This window comes from Caretta caretta, chromosome 1 (genome assembly GCF_965140235.1).
Source record: "Caretta caretta isolate rCarCar2 chromosome 1, rCarCar1.hap1, whole genome shotgun sequence".
In the NCBI taxonomy this organism is placed as follows: domain Eukaryota; kingdom Metazoa; phylum Chordata; order Testudines; family Cheloniidae; genus Caretta; species Caretta caretta.
In genome coordinates, this window is record NC_134206.1 from 168265814 (window position 1) to 168272328 (window position 6515).

The following is a 6515-nucleotide window of genomic DNA, read 5'->3' on the forward strand; positions in this document are numbered from 1 at the left end:
TCCTCATAGGTCATATTTTCTAGACCTTTAATAATTTTTGTTGCTCTCCTCTGCACTTTTTCCAATTTGTCCACATCTTTCCTGAACTGTGGCACCCAGAATTGGATTCCAGCTGAGGCCTTATCTGCGTAGAGTGGAAGAATTACTTCTTGTGTCTTGCTCACAACACTAATACATCCCAGAATGATGTTTGATTTTTTAGCAGTAGTGTTACAGTTGACTCATATTGAGCTTGTGATCCACTATAACCCCTAGATATCCTTTTCTGCTGTATTTCTTCATAGGTATTCATTTCCCATTTTGTATGTGTGCAGTTGATTGTTCCTTCCTAAATGGAATACTTTGCATTTGTCCTCATCAAATTTCATTCTGTTTACTTCATTCTGTCCAGATCATTTTGAATTGTAATTCTATCCTCTAAAACACTTGCATCCTCTCCTAGGTTGGTATCATCTGCAAACTTTAAGTGTACTCTCTATGTGATAATCTAAATAATTTATGAAGATATTGAACAGAACTGGACCTAGGACTGATCCCTACAGGACCCTATGCCATATCCCTTCCAGATTAACTGTGAGCCACTGATGATTACTCCTGAGAATGGTTTTCCAACAGTTATAGTAGCTCTAACTAGGTTATTTCCCTAGTTTGAGATCATTGGGACAGTATCAAAAGCCTTACTAAAGTCAAAATATCACATCTACTGCTCTCTTCCTTCTCCTGCCCCCACAAACCACAAGGCTTGTAACCCTGTCAAAGACAGCTGTTAGGTTGGTGTGATACGATTTGTTCTTGACAAATTCATATTAACTGTTACTTAACAACTAATTATCTTCTAGGTGTTTACAAACTGGTTATTTGCTCCATTATCTTTCCAGGTACTGAAGCTGACTGGTCTGTAATTCCCCAGGTTGTCACTTATCTTTTTTTTAATAGATTGTTACAAGTAACATTGATTCTTAAAACTAAGCTTTAAAAATTAGTACTTTCATTTCACTTTTACATTTCATTTTAGAGATTAAAAATAATTTCGCTCAAGGTGGCTTCCATCCTTCTGTGTTTAGGATGCAAATATGGTGGAATTTTATTACTTCTATGAAAATTGTAAAAATATTTAATGGAAACATTGGTTGGTCTCAGGTCTTGTGAAAGTCTCCTTCACTACAGTCTTAAGAGCCACATCTTCACTTGAGGCCACCTGTTTTTTCAGTGAAAACCTTTACATTTCTTAGTATGTAGGAATGATCTTTTGCAACATGACTCTGCCATAATACAGAATACTATATAGACATTTGCTGGTCAACATGAAATTGACTCTATGATGGACTGTATTTGCAACTTTTCACAAGGTTGGCTGTTTTTGCTTATAAAAATTAGAAGGCTGAACAGTTGAAGCAAAACACAAGGGAAGTGTTCTTATAGCCCCTTTTCCCAGACTTCTTTAGACCAATTCTGGGGGTAGGGGGGAGATAAATACACTTTTGCAAAATGTGTTCTACATCTTTTCTGTCAAAAAAAATACCACAGCTTGTGAACTGTAACTCCCAGGCCCTACTGGTCAGGCAGGGGCTGCAACCAGGTGAGGGGGAGTGAGCTTGCTCCTGCAGCCTGGCAGGAGTGCTCCTGCCAGCAGGAAAGTCAAAGCAGCTCCCTGGGACTTGGAGCGCAGTTGGGAGCCTGCTGCTTCTGCTCCCTCCTGTCTGCCTCTCCCTGCGCTGCAGGGACACAGGTTTCAGAGTAGCAGCCGTGTTAGTCTGTATTCGCAAAAAGGAGTACTTGTGGTACCTTACAGACTAACCAATTTATTTGAGCATAAGCTTTTGTGAGCTACAGCTCACTTCATCGGATGCATTCAGTGTATTTTCCACTGAATGCATCCGATGAAGTGAGCTGTACCTCACGAAAGCTCAAATAAATTGGTTAGTGTCTAAGGTGCCACAAGTACTCCTTTTCTTTTTACAGTTAAAACTTGTGACTGGACACTAAAAATCTAGTTATCACAGGAACCTGTGCCAGCTGCAGGCATGGTGTGAGCAGGCATTACCCTGCCCTGTTTCTCCAGAGCTCTGCTTAGCTGTTAAGGAAGAAGCTCCCCCTCCTGGGCTGAGGCTGGCAGGCAGCTCCAGGATGCTGCCTCCTGGGTCCTAGTGCCCGTCCCAGTTGTCTATGTGTGCTGAGTCCTGTTTCTGGACAACTGGTGAGTGCCGATGGGGGAAAGAGGCAGTACCAGAGTGGCAGGGTGGGAAACTTACACTGAACCTGCACCCACACTATCCAGCTCCAGCCAGAAGTATTGCCCCTCCCATGTATAAGGAATGAATTCTCACACATTTGTAGGAAAAACAAAACATCCCATTCTGGATACCAGTATTTCAACTTTTACAGTACCTGCCACTGAGGGGCTTCAGATTTATGATGCACAACACACAATGTTGTTGGTTTCTCTATCCCCTCTCCCTCAAGGATTTTAAATTCACTTCTTAGCAGGCTGTGATAGAAAGACTGGCTGAATAGGCTAAAGGCAGGTTCTATCCATTTGCTGATTCTCTAGCAGTTCAATCCATCATAAAAGTACCTTGCATCTGGTTTCATTCCAGAAACTTAAAGCTAAATAAACCTGAAGTTAGTCCTCATTTTTCTGCCCCAACTCACACTAACTTCTTTCCCAAGTGGAAAATGTTGGGTAAGTGTGTAATGTGAGTGATTTAAGAAGGGAATGAGAACACAGGCCAATTCCTGCTGAGAGTTACACCTGTGTAGCCTTATAGGCTTCAGGGAGAACATTTTTGCACAAGAATAGATTTTGGTTCCTTCTGCTTTTTCACACTTGGTATAAGCAGAATCTTATTCACTTTCTGCCCCTAAACTCTGAGCACTTTAAGGAAAACAAATAAAGGTCTGCTTGATTTACACATGCAAACAAAACAGGAAGCTCTCCCTTCATTCTACCCCAGCCTTAAACAACAGACATAACAAGGGTGTCACTATAGCAGCTTTGGTTGGACTGTTCTTTTGAAAGATCCTTAATGATTCTTTTAAAGATGCTGATGTTCAATGAAGCCTTTGTGTGTGTGTGGGGCACAGAACACAACAGGGAATAGATCTGTTTTGTTAGCTCCTGGTCATTCAAAAGCTGAAAGGCTTTAAATTAAGTTTGTTCAATGTTTGTATAGCAATTTTGAAGAGTCAACCTCATACAGAAGTGCTAAATATTATGACTAGGCAACCAGCTAAAGATCTGTCACTTCTAGCAGTTACCTATTTCTTACAGAAAGCTTAAAACAAACAAATGCACACCCTGGGGGGCTGGTGCGTACAGAACTCATGCTTAAAAAAAAATCTCATGTCAGAGCTACTGATCACACATTCCAGAACAGATAATACTTAGTCCTGCCATGAGTACAGGGGACCAGATTAGATGACCTCTCAAGGTCCCTTCCAATTCTATGATTCTAATTGTGGAAGAGCTTGGTGACAGAATGGCCTGATGTGGTGAATCACTAGAGATTAACTACACAAACTGGGTATTATCCCCCAAGTAATAGTTGTTTTCAATTTGAAAACAGTAATTCATTGTCCTCAGCCAGTGCAACACTGGGAGGCACTTTTCAGAGCAAGACAGCCTAAACTACAATGCCACCCAATGTAATTTTCCCACTACTACTTCCTCTACTGCAGTGGATTTTACACCCGAGTGGTTTTTTTTTTTACATAAAAGCTAGCTGGTTGGCTGCCTCCCAGACTGCAGTCAGAGTGAGATGGTGTAGAGGCCACAGCTTAGGGGAAACCCCTGTAGGGCTCAGCTTTGTACTGTGCCATCCAGAGAGCTGAGGGTAGAAGCACAAGCCTGAAAGAGGTGAGCAGGATGGGGAATGTCGCAGTGTTCATCCCCATACAGATGAGCACTCCACTACCTAGGAGGAAGGAGGCCTAAGAGAAGGACAGCGTAGCATCCCTCATGCTACCTCTGACTCAGAAGTATCTGTTTAAAGAATTGAGTGCAGCCAGAGTAGAACAAACTTGTTACATATTTAATTTTATATAAATAGTGAATTTTATATAAAATTAAATATGTATGTAGATAAATGTTTGACTTCATAATTTTTTGCAATATGTAATTCGTACTTAGACCCTTCCCCTCTCTCCCATTAGCCTTAGGCCCCCTCATAATTGTAATCCAGCCCTGGGTGGCAGGACCTGGTGGAAGCCCTCCAACCCCAGGTATGGCAAGGGCCCAGTAATGGATTTGCTGGAGGGAGCTGGTGAAATCCTCCTGGGTAATTATGGAATAAACATGGGGTTACCTGCACTGTACATTGTTATCTGCCAGGTAGTCCCAGTCCTCTAATAATAAAGTTGCAGCCTAATTAAACCCAATCAAATGGCTCCTGTCCTCCTTTCAGCATAGCCAGACAAGCAATGTGTTTTTGTGCTGGTTTTACTTGCTGTTAATTTTAGATATGGGCTGACTACCTTTAACTTTCACATTAATTTTGCTATGAAACTGAACATATACAGGGGTGGAGATATTATATGAGGTAGCTGGCCAAGAACCTTCCTCTTAAAATGAAAAGGCTCTCTTCCCTAGAAAGACACAATCAAGGCTTCATGTTAAGTATTTCTGTGGTACGGGCCTAGTAGTCTTTCTGCATTCTCTAATGAAGAAGGCAGACCCTAACCCTGCTTGCTCTGTATACAAATCTATTAAGAAATTAAGGTACGTGGTTGTGGTACATAAAATCTCAATTAACAACACTTTTTCCACACATTGCTCTTTGCTTGAAAAACTTGAGGGGTGAATAGGTCAAACAATAGGGCCATAGCCCCTATTCTGTGATCTATACAAAAGAGCATCTATATACTCAAGTGTCAAGGAAGCGTACAAGCTTTTGGCCCACACTGCTGTAGTCAATAAGGTATCCTAGTTAAACGTGTAGGGCATTGGCTTGGGAGTTAACCCTTTATTATATTCCCTGCCCAATTACAAGCCGTTTGTGTGACCTTCACTTTTCTGTGCCTGTATTTCCCCTCACACCCTGTCTAGATTCTCGGCATAGGTACTATCTACTTACGATATATTTGTACCACACCTGGCGCACTAGGATGCTGATCTCAGAACATTTACAGTAGATATTTAATCCTTTTCTGCTCCTTAGCTCCTTTGATGCTGTGCTCTGCTGAACATTGCAAAGTTCAGTTCTATGTCCATTCCATCTTCAGGCTCAGACTGCTATCAATAGTAACTGACATCAGATAAAAGTCAAATGAACACATTTTACAGAATCCACTATAGAGTGAATAGATTACAACAATTTTTGTTCATTCAAACCTGAGCTGAGATGAAAGTTTATCCATTGCATTATTACTAAATTAGCTTGACCAGTTTTTCTGAACAGTATACGATCCACAGTCAAAGTGAGAAGTGATATTCTATAAGCAGTAGATTCTATCCTAATAAAAAAAAGTCTGAGTTTTAAGGTACAGCTCGACCATGCAAACTGCCTTTACGAAGATTATGCAGCGTACTTGTACCCGTCTCAGACCCAACACATTAGAGAAACAAGGTGAGTCAGGCAATATCTTTTATTGGACCAACTTCTGTTGGTGAGGGAGACAAGCTTCTGAGCCACCCAGAGCTCTTCTTCAGGTCTGGGAAAAGTACTCCCAGAGCAGAGGTGGGCAAACTATGGCCCACGGGACCATCATGCCTGGCTCTTGAGTCCCCAGCTCCTCCCTGTCCCCTCTTCCCCACAGCCTCAACTCGCTGTGCCGCCCGCGCTGTGGCGGAGGGGCTGCAAGTTCTTGCTGCTTTAAGCTGCATGGTAGGTGTGGGAGTCCCAAAGGGGTCTGTCAGGGGGCGGAGGTGCGGGTGGTCAGGGGATGTGGAACAGGGTGGGGTTGGATAGGCCCGGGGAGGGAGGGGGGGGTCGCTCAGGGGACAAGTAGCAGGGGGGGTTGGATGGGTCGAGGATTCTGAGGGGGGCAGTCAGGCGGTAGGAAGTGGGAGGGGGCAGATGGGGCAGGGGCCAGGCTGTTTGGGGAGGCACAGCCTTCCCTATCTGGCCCTCCAGACAGTTTCGCAACTCTAGTGTGGCCCTCAGGCCAAAAGTTTGCCCACCTTTGTCCCAGAGTCACAGCAAAATGCAAGGTGGAAGAAATAGTTCAGCACTGTAAGAGACCTGGCAAGGTAGGGTACCATATGCTCTGAAGAAGAGTTGTGTGTGGCTTGAAAGCTTGCCTTTCACCAACAGAAGTTGGTCCAATAACGTATTACCTAACCCAACTTGTCCCTACAAAGATGAGTTTTGTTCTATACCCCAACATTCTAGAATATAAATAGCTACATGCAGTTAGTTAATGAGGCCCTTTTAAAAAATTCTAGCAGTGTCTTAAAGAATTAAATGCAGGAAAGTTTCTGGAGAGTCAAACACCACTCAAAACAATTAATATGAGAAATGTGTTCATTGCCAGAAGTAATTGTTCATAGCAGTCAAATAAATGGTTCAGACCTGAAG